This window comes from Lichenostomus cassidix, chromosome 12 (genome assembly GCF_008360975.1).
Source record: "Lichenostomus cassidix isolate B80296 chromosome 12, HeHo_3.0, whole genome shotgun sequence".
NCBI lineage: Eukaryota > Metazoa > Chordata > Aves > Passeriformes > Meliphagidae > Lichenostomus > Lichenostomus cassidix.
In genome coordinates this window covers 12,610,873-12,626,415 of record NC_139493.1, presented here as the reverse complement: position 1 = coordinate 12,626,415, position 15,543 = coordinate 12,610,873, and the positions used below count along the sequence as shown (strand labels likewise).

The following is a 15,543-nucleotide window of genomic DNA, read 5'->3' as shown; positions in this document are numbered from 1 at the left end:
GGGGCTCGCTTCCCCCGAGAGCGGCGGCGGCAGTGGGAGCCGAGCGGCGGCAGCGCGGAGCGGAGCGCATCGGGCAGCGGCGAGCCCCCTGGGCAGCGCACAGCCCGGGGCTCTGCGACACCTGAGCGCCCCGCCCGCAGCATCGCGCCCGGCAGGTCTCCTTACTCCCTAATACCAAAAAGCCTTTCCATTAGGCATCCTCACTGCCCGGACTGCTGTTCATTCCTCGGGACGCCTGGTGAGGAATTTATAAATTAGGTGTAGCACCAGGTCCGGGGAGGGGGAAGGAATAAGGGGGCTGTTCGTTCCTTTAAGAAGACCAACCTTAGTTTTATGCCTAGTAAATAATATTTTATTGCCTTTGGTTTACTGTGGCATTTCAATTATCCCCTTTAGGAGTCTGCAAACTGCGTAGGTTAAAGGTCATTTCTCAAATCACTAGAATTAGTAAAGAATAGCAGAAAACTGTAAAAGGGGGAGGAGCCGCGCAGTAAAACAAGAAAGATCGCCTGGAATAAACTAATAAAGAGCCCCGAGCTGTTTACCTCTCGCATTTGTATTCCCGAATGTTGTTTATCATCGTGTAATTGCATAATGTCATCGAGCACGAGAAAACGCCAAGCCCAGGACGATTCACACGGGCAGGGTTGTGAACGGCACTTTGGCAAGGGGCGAAGCCAACACCAGATCATTTTCTTTGCCGGGATTCCTAGTCACTGCTTTTAAAAAGAAAACTGAACAGGGAATTTATAAATCACGGGCAAATTTTCAAGCTATGGCGCATATAAGTGGAAATAAAGGGCAGAAATCCAAACATCCTGCAAGGCTTTAAGAATTTTAATTTCTCCTCACTATTTGAAACAGCTGGGTGAAGCTAGAGGGGGTAGGAGGGAGAAGCAGTGACAATGTTACAGGCATTCGTGCTGCCCAAGGTTTTGTTTTCCAGGTTTGTTAGCGATGGAGCTCTAAAGGCAACCAGACAACTCATCTGATGCGTTACTGCCAACATCAAAGTGCTTTCTAGAGAAAAAAAATAAATTCTCAGAGTAATGTCATAGGAAATGTGATGATATCGTTGAATGCCCAAACAGCAGAACCTCGAAAAGCAGCACTGCAGGATTTCAGGGATTTAGGTCTGTTACAGCTCTGCAATTCTCTGTAGGACAGAAGTAAATTATTCCTGGTCTTTCCGATGTGTTTCTGCAGGCTAATGCACTTTAACAAAGGAGTGGTCCCATCAAAACCTCGCACGCCTGTGCTCATTGGAACGTGTGGTGCTGTGTGATTTATATCTTTCCACCTTGGCCAATGGCAGGGTGTTCGTCATGAAGAGCCCGTTTGGGAAACAGAACTTTCAAGGAAAGGAGGTGTTTTCCTATATGTCTTTTTAGCTCGCTGTGGAATTTGAGTGTATAATGTAGGAATTATGACACATATCACACTGAACCATTGTGAAGGCGCAGCCCATGTGCAGCTGGTTTGGGATTATTACAGTGTGTCTGCTTTTTTAGGTGAGGGTCATACCAGAATGGCTATTTGACAGAGCAAAGATGCTGTGTCACTTTGAACATGTAACCTGCACTCTACCCACCAGACCATCTACTCCAGGGATGACTTTATTTTAAGCTCCTAGGGATTTTGATGTAACTGCCTTGAAATCACATATGTACTTTCCTAAGGCTGTTTTCTTTCCCAAAACAGACTGTTGCTTTTTTTCAACAGACCACCCTGTCATCCAAAAGATGGCTAAACTACAAAAGAAATGCCAAAGATGATTTTACGCCAAATCTTGTAATAATTGTTATTTTCCTAGTCCTTAGCCAGTAGAAGCAAGGAATAGCATGGGAAACTGTCTTTTTTAACAATAATTTGTACTTCTAGCTTGCCTAAATTCTGAACAGACTTTGACAAGTTAAAGAACAAAGCAAAAAGGATGGATGTGTGTCCATGTATGGATGTACCCCCACCCTGTTCCCTTCCCATCTCTTAAATCCCAAATGCATGATGTTGAAAGAAGCCAGGATATTTGGGAGCAGCAATAAACCACTAGAGAGAAAGAAATAAAGGCTAGATTAGCATTCATCTTTGCCAGATGAAGACATATTTTAGATGCAGTGAGATGCAAATAAGAGGCAGCAGGCAAGAGAGGAAAGTCTACAGGGTAATGAAGTGTAACAAATTCAGGTGAATACACCAATCTACAAACCTGCAAAGCCTGTAGAAAAAAGTATACTACTTTAAATTGGTGATAACTATACCAATTTGTTATTACTAGTAATGAACTGCATAGAAAATAGCATATTTCTGCATTATCAGCTGGAGAAAGACAGCTGTGGACTCATTTTTCCACATTTTTTGAACAGGTGGGTTCTTCCCATTCCCTTCTTTTGAGGTCTAATAAACCTCAGTGCCACTGCAGAAACCACAGCCCAAGTATGACATGTGTGTTTTGGGTCATGGAGGAAAATAAAGAGATAAGAAAATCACTGACAAAAACAGAGAAGTAGCTCTAAAAGCTATTGAACAGGATGCCAGCTGGATGCACATCTATTGCAGCATGGGGCTCCACTGCTGTGAGCTCAACCAGGTGGAAGATGGTCAAAAAATGCCCTCTCACAAGAGCAGGGAAGGCTGTGTTTTGGTGCCTCACAGCAATAATGACTTCACTGTTCTGGTGCCACGGGCAGCAGCTTGTGCCCAGACTGGCTGTGGCACACAGAGCTCAGTGGGCTGAGGGGCAGTGCTGACACCAGTGAAGGTGTCTGAAAGTGTTCAAGGAGGACATGACTCTCCTAGCAGCCAACAGGACATGGGAAAGCTGTTTGGACTTCTGGAGTTAGAGAGATGGTGGAAAGGTTCTGACATTTTTTAGTTTGATCTCTGGACCAGTAAGGTTGTTGAAGGTAACTATCAAGATTTAGCAAGAGATAAATATACACCCCTGGAAGCGTGTGCTGCTCTCTCCCCTGTCCTGCCTCTCTCTGGGGCACGTGTCCCTCTCCTCACACCTTGTCCCTTTGTCTCTGAGTGTGGGTTTTATCTCGGTGATACCTCACCATCTCGGCCATCCCCCTGCTGCCACCATATGTCATTGGAATGTTTCAAGTAGTGAGTCTGGTTTACTTAAAGAATAGTGCTTTTAGAGGAATAATACTTTGCTTTGTTTCCATTAGGACCTTAAAAAAAACGTTTATGGGAGGAAAAATAAACAATCCCACCACCACTCCTTAACAGCAGAGTACTTACCCTCTCCTAATGCTACCAGTTCCTTCTCTCACTGAGGCCAAAGGCACCTCCCATAAACTCTGGAGGGCTCTTATATGTTTCTTCTGAGTGCCCTGAACATAACTCTCCCCAGCTCACACACACAGAGGCTCACAGAGGCTTCATTTTCTGGAGATGAGCAGGCAGGGAGTTCTGTCACACTGACTCCAGCCTGGCACAGAGTCCTGGTTCCTCCTCAGAGAGCTGCAGAACCAGTGGCACATGGAAGGCTGTGGCTGCAGAGGGCACAGCAAGGGCCACAGTGGGGAAAGGACAGCACAGGGCTCTTTTCCACAGCCCATCCCTGCCATGGAACAGCCAGTCCTGCTCTCACACACAGGTCTCTGCCTCAGGGCTGTGCTTCAGCTCCCTGTGCAGCAGCAAAGGGCAGGAGAGCAGCTCAGCAGGAGCAGACCATGAACTGGGATGAAGAAAGAGTCACACAAACTTTCCATAAGCGTGGAGCAGTCTGACACCCAGTCCTGCCATGGTCACAGCCATGTGTCACTGCCTGGGCCACACACACTCCTGAATAGCACTCCTTACCTCCCAGAAGGTTAGAAGATTAGGCTGGAGTTTATAACTGTAGCAATATTAGATCCTCAGATTCCGCATAGCTCAAAGAGGAATGTAGGTGGATGTTGTTTGAAGCTCTCACCTGAAGTATCTCTAAGGATTTCTTTAGAATATGTACACACACATGTCATCAGTAAAGTGTGTTTCAGAGGGAGAGAAGGGAACTTGGTTAGCCCCCAAATCACACTTATCTTAAAGACTACTTAGCTAATTCATCATTTCCTTAGGACTAAAGATATGTCGTAACAACTAAGCCAATCTATATTTGTCCACGACTGCTTAAAGCCAATATAATTCTGAAGATAGCTATTAATCTAGGCACCATGGGCAAAAACATCTGATAAATTTAACCCTATCTTTCAAGCTCCATAATAGTCTGTCAATTGACCTTGATTCCTCCAGTTTATTTAGAATACGGCATTTTTTTAAAACTCATTTTAGAAGATACTTAATGTTGAGCTGAATTTTGAACTCTTCATTTTAAGTATTTGCTTAAGCAAACCTTGTGACTCATTGCCCTGGTGATAGTCTTTATTTTTTCATGATCAAGGTGCTGTTTTAGCTCTACATTACTTTCTTCATTTTAAATAAAAAATATGAAGACTTTTGAAAATGGCACTGACAGGGAGGATGTTTGCCTACAAAGTGAAGAACACAAGGAGACACTGACAGCACAGACCTGGCACAGGTTGAGTAATATGCACTAAGATTCTGTACAGAACAGGTGTAACAAACGTGTGACACTTGGTTCTCCTGCTAAAATCATTAACTTGAAAAGTTGGAAATTGGTTCATCATGAACCATCTCTTATTCCCTTCTGCTCTTTAGAGCCTGTAGTGTGTCACTTTTTTAAGGTGTGACCTGACAAAATATGTTTATAATATAATCTTGGAAGAAACGAGGACCACAGCGTGGAAAGTTTCTTGTCCTTCCAGGCAGGAGCAGTGGATGAAGGCTCCTGCAGTGAGGCCTTCACTGCCCTCTGTGGGTGTGTGTGACTCCTCTGGTTCTGTTTCCTCATCCAAAGGCAGAGAAACACCATCTGAGCAGCTCCTGGAGCTGGCAGTCCCACAGGGAAGGAAGATGATATGGTGTTCTTTATAATGGCACAGAACACTGTAAGCATTTTCGTCAAGTAGCTGGATTTTGCTTCTGGGAAAGTGTGACAGGTAGTCATTAGTGCCCAGTGTGATGGTAATTGCCCAGCCCTGCCTTGCTGGCACCTGTCCTGGTGGCAGCATTTCTTCCACCCAGTCAGTAATAACCTGTAATTCAAGGCATAGTGGTGACTCCATGATATCACTTTTAACAAAGCAGCCAAGCAAAGGAACAGCTACAGGAGTAGCCACTTAATTGCTTGATAATAGTCACTGCACTTCAGTTTATCTAATAGTCTTTATTACAGGTTGCCAATTTTGCATTTTTTCCTTATTTAGTCAGTTGTTTTGCCAATATTTTCATCAAACACTTCCTTCCAGATTGTTTGGCTTACAGGCAAACTTACCCAGCACAGAGGTGGATGTACTGATTGATCCACTGCTGCTTGTAGTGAACTCCAGAAGAACATTTACTGCATTTTCATGATTCAGTTAGGTGTATTTCTATGACTTTTTTTTTCTTTTTTTCTTTTCTTTTTTTTTTTTTTCTTTTTGGTCTGAAGTTATTGTGGGTGCTGCATTATCATGGGTGGGATATGTTGAAAATACTTCCATAGAATCTGATAGCATTTCTTTACTATCCCACAGCATCAGCTTGTATTTGTTCGGAAAATATTCCCAAGATTTTCAGTATTTTCTTTGTACTTCTCCTCTGTGTCAAAAAGGTGCCTTAGTTGTAAGTCCCAGCTTGACTCAGTAAAAAGAGTATAGAATATACATTGTAAAAGTCACTTAAATAGTTAAATGTATGTCACAGCAGGGCTTTTTGGCACTAAGTGGGCAGGGCACTCCCAAATGCTGGACTTTATACTTGCCATTTGCACTGCAATGCATATTGACAGCCCTGTCCCTGAGACCAGAGCACTTTTGGGGAAAGCATTCCTGGTCTGAACCACAATTTGAGCAGTATTTTATTATACTGTGACCCTGTGAGCACATTCAGGAGGGACTTCTGGGGCTTATTTCAGCTGATTATGGAACACAGAGCAGAATACAGCCAGTGACCTCTGTAAATGATCACATATTTGACTTTTGGATAAGAAGTCATCCAGTCATAAATGATTTATCTGAAAGATTCTATCTGATCTGAGACTAAGCTTCACCCAGCTGCATTAGGAAAGCATGTAACAATTTATAAATTTCACATACTGTAGTACTTTAGAAAATATATTTACGTTCTATATTCTTTACATATATCTGGACTGGATTTTGAAAGCTAACTCAAAGTAAAATCAGATTTTTGAAATGTTTGTTACAAAGCCCTTCCTAAAAGTCTGGTATTCATTTCAAGATGATATCCTGTATTTAATAAGAATTGTTAATATTGTCTGTGTAGCATAATTACAAAACTGTACTGGGATGTGGCACTCAAAAGAAGTGTCCTTTTCATCTTCATTCCTGCGGTGCAAGAAGGATGTGCATCACATCAAAACTATCTCTTCAATTGCCATTTTGTTTATAACATAGTCTAAGGCAGCGACTTTGAAATGAATATGCAAATAGGAAGAAATTTAGAAAAATAAAAACATCTGATTTTATAAATTTGTCCCATTCCTCTGGTGCTTGACCTTCCCAGAAGTACTGGGCTATCACACATCAAGGCATGATTCCTTTCATATGAATTACTCAATTCAAAGAGCTCATTTTCTTTATTTTCAGTTTAGTATCTGTGTTGGTAAGTAATCTAAATTGTTCTCCAAACTTGCTCTGGTGGCAAGGTCAAACAAACCAGTTGCAGCAAATGCCCCTCCAATGCAATTTCTTACTAATCCCTCAGAGTTTAATGAATGTGCAGGCATCACAATTTGTGTTTGGAATTTCAGAACTGAGAGGGATAAATAATTGAGCCAAACTAGGTAGGTGGATTCTGAAAAAAACATTTCTAAACAACCTAATTTAATATTTCCTGGTTTGCCTAATTCCTGGGAACACTGACGCTGTCAATGATGTCAATGTAATACATATCAAGAAAGTTTTGTAAGGTTTTCTGTAGTTCAGTCTCTGTTGTGCCAGATGCTGATTATATCCAAATCCCACAGCAATCAAAAGAAGGAGGGCATTTCATACTGCACAGGATCCATAGGTAATCCAAGTCTGAAACATGTGTTTAATTTCAATCAGTCTTACCTTAGGTTTCTCCTACCTCATGCCAAGTTGTCTGTGCACCCCCAGATGAGATGGCAAAGCAGCTGGAGAATCACAGGGGTCCTTCATGCAGAATTTTTCAAAGACTGCATATGGCACTTCTGTGTGAGGGAATTTAGAGCTAAAAATGTGCAAAGCAGTGCAGGAAGTAGAAAAAGCAGTCCTGAACAACCCTATGGCTGCAGTGGAGAAGAGCAAACAATAGCAGCAATGCATAAACATCTTAACCAAAATCTTTTCCTGTGATCTATGTAGAGAACAGATGTGGACAAGGATTGCTGTGAAGAGGTACCAGTATGACCACGAGCATTCACATTAACCCAAATGCATTTATAATTGATTTCAGGCTCTAAGTCCTGTAAAAATTTGCTCACATGAGTAGTTGTATTCTTCTAGAAGCTATCTGGCCAATTACAGCCCCAAGTGCCAAGCACTGATATTCCTCACTCACTGGAGAAGGACTCAGAGTAATTCCTTCTGACTTCAGTGGCGTGGGAACAAGGTGCTACTGCAGCTTCCTGATTTTAAACTTGTAACCTGTTTCACAGACACTACTGAATATAATAACATTTATAGTCAGGTTAGTAAATGGTTCTCTGTATTTTAGCAGAATAACTATATCCAGCGTGCTATGCTTCACAGAGAAGGAAGATTGTAAGACATTTCAGTTAAATTAGCTATGAATTGCATTAGCTGATGGCAACCTTGAAGAAAAATTAAGAATATCTGCAAAATAATCAGGTGTGAAGAAGAGGCTTCCTCTGAAATATTAATTTTCTTTTACCCAAGAAAAAAATTCTTATCATATAAGCTGGACAGGTCTTTTCCTGTAGTTTTCAGACTGTGATGTTTTATTGACCCAACTCCTTGCTTTAGACTTGAGCTCATGTTCTCTGAGGAAGTACAAGTGGTAATTATGCAAGTCTTTCCTTCCCTGTCATGGGCAGCATTCACAAGGGAGATTTACAACCTTCAGCTTTCAGATACGGAGACTGCTTGTTTAACTTCAGAGAGAACAGCTCTGACAGGGTGAATGGCATCAGAATTAGGACAAATCCTCTAGAAACTGGCTACCTGCACAGTCCTGGGAGTTAATAATTATGGTGGGGGTTTTGCCTCTTCTTCTCCTGTAGTAACCACAGCTGCAAGATTGCTCAGAATTTAATTTGTTTTAGAAAACAGACTCCTAAATAAAATGCATTTTACTCCTCTAGGCAATAGCAGATCTACCTTTAGCAACAGCAACCTAACCAATGGACTGAATGATATTTATTAAATGCTAACAAATTCAATGGGATAAGTGATCATAATATGAAGACACCATAATGAAAGGCTGTGTTAAGAGTTGGTAGGAGTTGAGTGCTGGTCTAGATACAGTCAGGACAACTATAAACAAAACACATTGTAAATGAACTTCAGTAATGAGACCTAAGATGTATTTTCTTATCACAAAGCATTCAAAAAGTCAGATACTCTGTTCATCTGAATTACATTTAGCTGGAATTTTGATATATAGAGGAAACAGTTTGGCCCCATGCTCCTGTAAATGTACACATTTGCCTCAGAAAGAAGAAAGTTGGTTACAATCAGAAATTTAGTTTTAATCAATGGTCTTTCATTTCACTTCAGTAAAGTTTGGATTAGTCCCTTAATGCACACACTGTGCATTATCATGACTGACAACAGCCCTGCCTTCCCACATTTGGTTGATCTAAGCCTGGAGAAGGTGCAGAGGGCAGGAGAGTTGCACAAGGAACACGGCTGGTCTGTAATGGCTGCATTTTTGTGACCCTTTGTGGATTGTAATAAGGATCTTTTTATTAAAACAAAACAAATCTGCGAGAGCTCGGGGGCAGATCTGTGTTCTCTTTTGGCCTGTGTTAACCTCTAACCAAAATCTGGCCATTGAAAAAAAAATGTACTTCAGCTGTTTTTCTTTATTTTTGGAAGTTTAAAATGAAATATAAAGCCCATAATAAAATGCATATGAGGACACAAATCGATAGACATGAGAACTATGTTAAGAACTATGCACCCATAGAGGTCTTCATTAACAAGAGTGTTCTCCTTGTGAAATCCAGAAAATGCTCTTATTCACTTGCATGCATGTTGTTGTTTGTGCCATTATTTATTCCTATGGTAACCAAAACAGTAAAGGCAGCAGTATTAGACAGCAGTAATCAAGAAAAAAAAAAAAAACAACCTCATAGCAAAAGAAGACAACTAAGAGCCAAAACAGAGGTGTTTAGATGATGGTGTAATTTGCTATAATAACTGTTTAACCACATATTTGGCAAGCCCTGGATAACTCACTTATGAGTAATGCAATTGTCCAAATTACATTCAAATAAAAAGTAGTTACCATGCTACATTATCATGTGCTCTGCACAGATATTTCCTCCCTATCGATTTTCCCACGGCAAGAAGGCTCCTGACTGCAGCCAGGTTAGCTGTGGGTTGGTGCTGATTCCTCTTGTGTAGCCTCTGCGAGGCTGCTGAGGTGCTCTGGAGCCACACATCATCAGTGCTTTGCTGTCTGGAGCTATCTGCCTTCCTTGTGCAGCCTCCCACTCTCCTCTTCCCCATCTGGAGGAGCTTGGCTGCTCTCCCCCAGCCCAGCTCCCCGAGCGCACGGCGGCCGCAGCTGCCAGCACATCTGTCTCCTGGCCTCGCCGGGGTGAGCACCAACAGCACGGCCTTTTTCAAGTTGGACACTCGCCTCCATCTGAAACTGGATGAGTTCAAAGTTCTCCTGTTTGTCCAGAGACTTGCAGTTTGCTGGGAATAGACAACTGTCTGTAACGCAGACTGCAGTGCACGTTTCAAAGGGACACGGTGCATTGTCTGTAGGATGCTCTGGCACTGTGCCTGCTCTTCCCCTGCATCCGTGGAGAGTTGGGCTTAGAACAGCCTCATGCTGAAGAAAGTCATTTTCAAGAGCAAGGAGTGGAAGGAATGCAAACCCAAACAAAATTAGTCCTTGATTCTGCGACTGCATTCTGCAGTAGAAGGGTGGGCTTCTACTGCCTCAGTGCTTCCAGGCCATGCAAAAGCTGAAATGATGTGCCCTGGGCTATTCCTGAGGAAGGCAGAGGTTGCCTCTTGTTTGAAAAGGTGCATTTGAAAAAGAGATATCTTACTTGGAAAGTTTTGAGCATGAAATAACATCACTGTAATCTCACAGGAGGAAAATCTGCACAGCAGTCCCCATCAGCTGTACTTTTCATACATGGGTCAAATCATGCCCTGGCGACATGCAGAGCTCCCACTGACTTCATAATGGGAAATGGATTACTTATTTAGAGCTGACTTGGCTTTATTTAGAGTGATTTAATACTTCTGTTATGAAAAGTTTCGTGGTTTGGAGAAGCAAAATCAACAGGTGACACATGCCCTTCCCTGCCACTCTGCTCTCTGCCTCCTGACAGGTTTCTGCACAGAGCAGGACCCAGTGAGTGTTGGTGAGTGAGGCTCTTCCAGGGCCAAATCCTGGACCCTGAGCACAGTGTGGACAACCTGGGATGCAGTAGGAGTTCAGCTTTATCCAACTCGTGCTGGCATAGAGCTGTTTGGAACTCTCAAAATGTGTCTAAGCTGATATGTTGGCTTGAAATGCAAGCTGACACAGCCTCATCCCCTGAGCATCCCCCACTGCTTATATTCCTGCCTGCTCAAACCTTGAGCAACTCTGGCTTGAGTCTGGAGTGGACAAACAGCCTCTCTGAGGAGGAAAACTCAGCCGCAGAAGAGCTTTGTCCTTAAGCAGGAAGTGATCAATACTGAAAACAGAATCACATATGAAAACAGAATCACAAATGTGTGTCTCCAACAGAATGGGCAACTCCCAATGCAGACACCAACTGAGCACAGAACAAGCCACTCCAAAGAATTGTGCAGCTCTGGAAAGAAGATAGAAGCTACTGCTACTGAATTTATACCATTGCAGCTCCAAGCTGAGTAGGCATAAGTAGGAAACACAATAAATGTATATCTAGCTGTAGTTAAAAGTGAAACTTAATATCCTATGTTAGTGCGTAGTGCTTTCTTACAGAGAAAACTAATTTATAGGTAAAGAAACAGAGCTTAAAACTAAGAGACTGTGTGTTTTTAAATAAGCTAAGTAAAATGCATACTTACTTACCTTTTATTCTCCTGCTGTGTGTGCCCTGAGCTGGTCCAGGGAGTTCTATGAGGTAAGAAATTCCTGGTCAACAAAAGTTCCTTTTCTAAAAAAAGTGAACATAATGGAAACGGGGAACCACTTACCAGGCAGCTGAAAAAGGAGCTGACTGTGCAGAGAATTTCACACCTTATGGCTTTTGGTCAGTAAAGTACATAAACAAAATGTAATTTTCTATGCAATTACACAGGGTCACACAAGAATATTATGTTTTAGAAACCCACTCAAAAGCATATTGCTCTCTAAGAGCCCAATCCAGCAAATGGTTCCTCACTTTAGTAAAGTTGCTCATAAGCATTTCTGGGAGTGGGGCCTATGAGACATTTTCCTTTTTATGCTTTCTTAAACAGTTTATGTGATAGTAACAACAGGAAGATAAATTACTTTGAATGGTAGCAATTAGAGAAATAAGGAGTGTGATAGATTTACCATGTGGAAAACATCTCTCACACATTTTCCTACAGTCATTAAACCTGCTTTTAATGACACAACACTGATTTCAGAAAGAAACAAAGTTTATTTGATGAAAATAAACAAGCTGATCAACACTAAATACTTCCCATACACATGATAACAATGTTATGAACTCTAAATACCTTGGTACTTTACACTTCTACGAGACATTAAATTACAATGACTGTCTAATACATGCCCACTGGTAATTTCTAGGAATTCCTTAGTTTCATATCAATGTCCTTAACCATATATCAATATCACAATCCAGAACATGCCACTCACTTGAAAAAATTATTACAAGAAGCACTATCAAATGAGGATCTAAGGTAGATAGGGAATACTGACCCATTGCTGCAGAACATCACATTCAAACGTCACCCTACACACACAAAAGAAACATTGTGGATATAGTTTGTGTCAACACATCTGAGGTCTTTCCATAAACACTGTTTAAAAAGTAAATTGAAACCCACTTTCAAATGAAAGTCAATGTGCAGGTACGTGCATACTGGATACACAAAATTCATTAAATACAAAATTCATACTGTACATTTAAATGAAAGAAAGAATGTGCAGTACAAGACTGATCTCACATTAAAATAATAACCATTATCTTAAATGTTAAGCAAAAGTTGGTTTGCTTCATTACACTTAGAGGGGGGAGGAAAAAAAAATCTACCAAACATAGCTCAAATAAAATATTTCCCAACATCACAGTGTTTATTGTAAACCCCGAGATTCTATTTTAGTATATGAAAAGATTTTCTCCAAACATCATAGAGTACCACATGAAATGAAAAGGAAAAGGAAAAAAAAAAAGAAAGCAAGAAAGAAAAAAATCAATGTTAGACAAAATTTTCCTCTTTAGGGACTAACTTTTAGGCCCCGATAAAAGTTTAGATCAATACTCATACCAACATGAGTGGAGCAAAAATGCCCCTAAAATAATATCTGTGACAAAATTGGCACATACATATAAATATCTAACTATACAGCTTTGTATCTGTGACCCTATTTCCCCCCTAGTTTATATCCTACTTCAAGTATTCGGTTGCAGAGTTAAGGTAAAGACCTGATAGTAAGGGACACAGACAGTTGTCCCCTACTGCGACAACAAATTTGTCATGAGAAACCAGTTTTGTTGTCTGAGTTTCCAAGTGCAACATTTGTCATATGTGCTAAATATACTCCCAAAAGCTTTGCTGTTTCAAAAACAAAGATCTAAAATGCCATTGATAGTTAAAGGACAAACTTTTTAAACATGAATGAGATTGGGATTATCTACGCTATGCTAATTCTATACATTTTACTCTATTCACTGAAGACAGTAACATCCAGCATGACTCCTGCTCAAATAAATTGCTCTTTGATTGCACCGAGAATTATGGTACAAATAAATAAAATAGCATCTCTAGACAATAATTTTAAGGGGATTACTATGTATGGCTCATGTAGGATGTTTAGGGTTAATCGCACCACAGGTTCAAAAAATAATTTTTCTAAATTCAGTGCAAGACTTTAGGAGTATCCATTTAGATTTCTTTTTTTTTTTCTTTTTTTCTTTTTTTTTTTTTAACAGCAGCAAAGAAAAACTACTAAGGATTAAGGCCACCCATGCTTAAATTTATTGTTTGTCCTTTAAAAATGCAGATATTCTATTTCCACTGCCATCAGCATGGAAGCATTTCTTCCATGGACAAAAAGATGCCTCAACAAAACAGCCAAACATTTGCACATGTTTGCCAGATTGACCAAAAATGTTTGTGGAGTCAGAAGGAACCTCTCCTTGAGAAGTGGTAGAGATCTGACTGTCAGTTAAGAGTCTCTCACTGAATGGAATGACTTCACATTTTTATTTTTCCTTGCATGTGCTTTAAATTTATTTTACTAGACACATTTTGTTGACTCAAACAGCCTTCAAGTGCTGTTTGTTCATTGGTATTTTCTTTAACATCTAAGATTCATTGGGGTCCATGTTGGAGACTGTTTTTCAGTGTAGAGAACAATAACAAACAGTTCCACATTTACAGGAGACCTAGTGCATATACTGTATTCACAGCAATCTTATCTTGATTTTTGTTTTTGTTTGTTTGTTTGTTTCTTTAAGAGTCCCAGCTTTTATTGTTGAAAACATGTATGCATTTGGATGGTAAAAGGTTGATTCATCCTTGTGTACATGTCCATATATATACATACATATAAAAGCCTCAAGCTTTTACCATCCAGGAATAGATACATCTTGTATATAATCATATATTTATGTTCAAATTAGATGTCCTATGCATTGTCAGAGACACACACCATATTTTCATAAAACTAATCTTTGTCATCAGTTATTAGTACCAAAAATTGATTTCATTTCCAACCTGGCCCAGAGCTTAATACCGGTTTATAGTATCAATATTTGGTTTTGGTTTGGTTTTAATTTATATTATTTTTTTAGTAGATAAAAGAAAACAGAGGAGGGTAAAGGCTTGTTTTTATATTTTGGAAAAGCCCGTATCTAACTGGGGGTAAAGTTAATGCCAACACCCTTATATAGCATTTTACTAATACCTCTTTGATAATCTAGTGCAATAGAAGTGATACTTTAGAATAGACTAGGTAAAATCAGCAAATGCAGATACCACATCTAAGGGAATCTGAATTACTTATTAAAATCAATATTAATTTACCAAAAATTAGCTAAGTAATCTGTTTAACTGAACTTCATCAAACAAGCATATTCTGAACAGATGGTTTCTTTGTAAAAACAGAATAACTCACAAGACCCATTAATGACAGAAATGAAGCTCTTAGAATTTCTGCTTGAGTCTCCTTCATTATTTTCCAAAGTATCTAATTTCACAATACACTACAAGAAATAATGGAGAAAATGCCAATTAATGCAGCATTTCATTAGATAGCAACCTTAGCATTCATTTTTCTGCATCTGTGATCTTCTCCAGGATATCATGGTCATGTTTGGAGATCCAATGCAATAGATTATCATTGTTACCTTCCAGTGCTACCATTTTTCTTCCTTTTTCACAAGTTCCTCTGACAACTGTAACAAGGGAACAAAACATTCCAATTAACAACATGATTGAATCATCCAGAACATCCTCGTTCTCATCTAAACAAGATTCTCACACACACGAGTGGAGATACTGCTTTTCTAGGGGCTAAGGATTAAGTCAGGCATTTAAATTCAATTTGAACCCACTTATGTTCATAGGGTGGCAATTAGTCTTATTGCTGACTCGGATGACACGATTCCCCCTCAATGGGAAATATTTTAAATTCCTAAGATGTCAAATTCTGTTGTGTTTGTGATTCTGTAAACGGTGAGTTTTCTGACCTTGTCTGTAAGCACGGTAGCTTCAAATGGGAAGTGCTGTTAATAAAAGTAAATATTTTTGTGTGGGAACCAAGGGAATCATCCATTTATTTCCCCTCAGTTCCATGGCAGGTGGGAATATGCAGTACCTCTACCAGCGTTCCAAAACTGAAGCACCATTTTCCTGTCATATTTTAAGCACTTTAAGTTCACTTTAATTTGCAGAAAGGTGGAGAAAGGTTTTATGGATACAAGAAGCTCAGATTTGCAGAAGGTAAAATATCCAGCAATGAGTTAGGAGGTTTTCAGGCACACACCCACTAATCCCAGGTGATTGGTGTCTCTCCCTGGCTTGGCTGGCATTGCTGAAATCCAGGGGACTATGAGATTGAAGTGGTGTCAGCACAGCTCAGCCAGGGGGAAGAATCTTCCTGCCTTCCACCGAT

At 40.3% G+C, this 15,543-nt stretch overlaps 1 protein-coding gene across 5 annotated transcripts in view; it reads right to left on the bottom strand.

Moving 5' to 3' along the window:
- Positions 1-11,819: 11,819 nt before the first annotated feature.
- The window catches only part of ERC2 (ELKS/RAB6-interacting/CAST family member 2), a 394,496-nt gene continuing 390,772 nt past the window's right edge, over positions 11,820-15,543 (bottom strand). For all 5 annotated transcript variants that reach the window (XR_014854746.1, XR_014854748.1, XR_014854749.1 and 2 more), the window contains one exon: positions 11,820-14,824. The gene's annotated coding sequence lies outside the window, so the exon portion shown is untranslated. The remainder of the gene's footprint in view (positions 14,825-15,543) is intronic.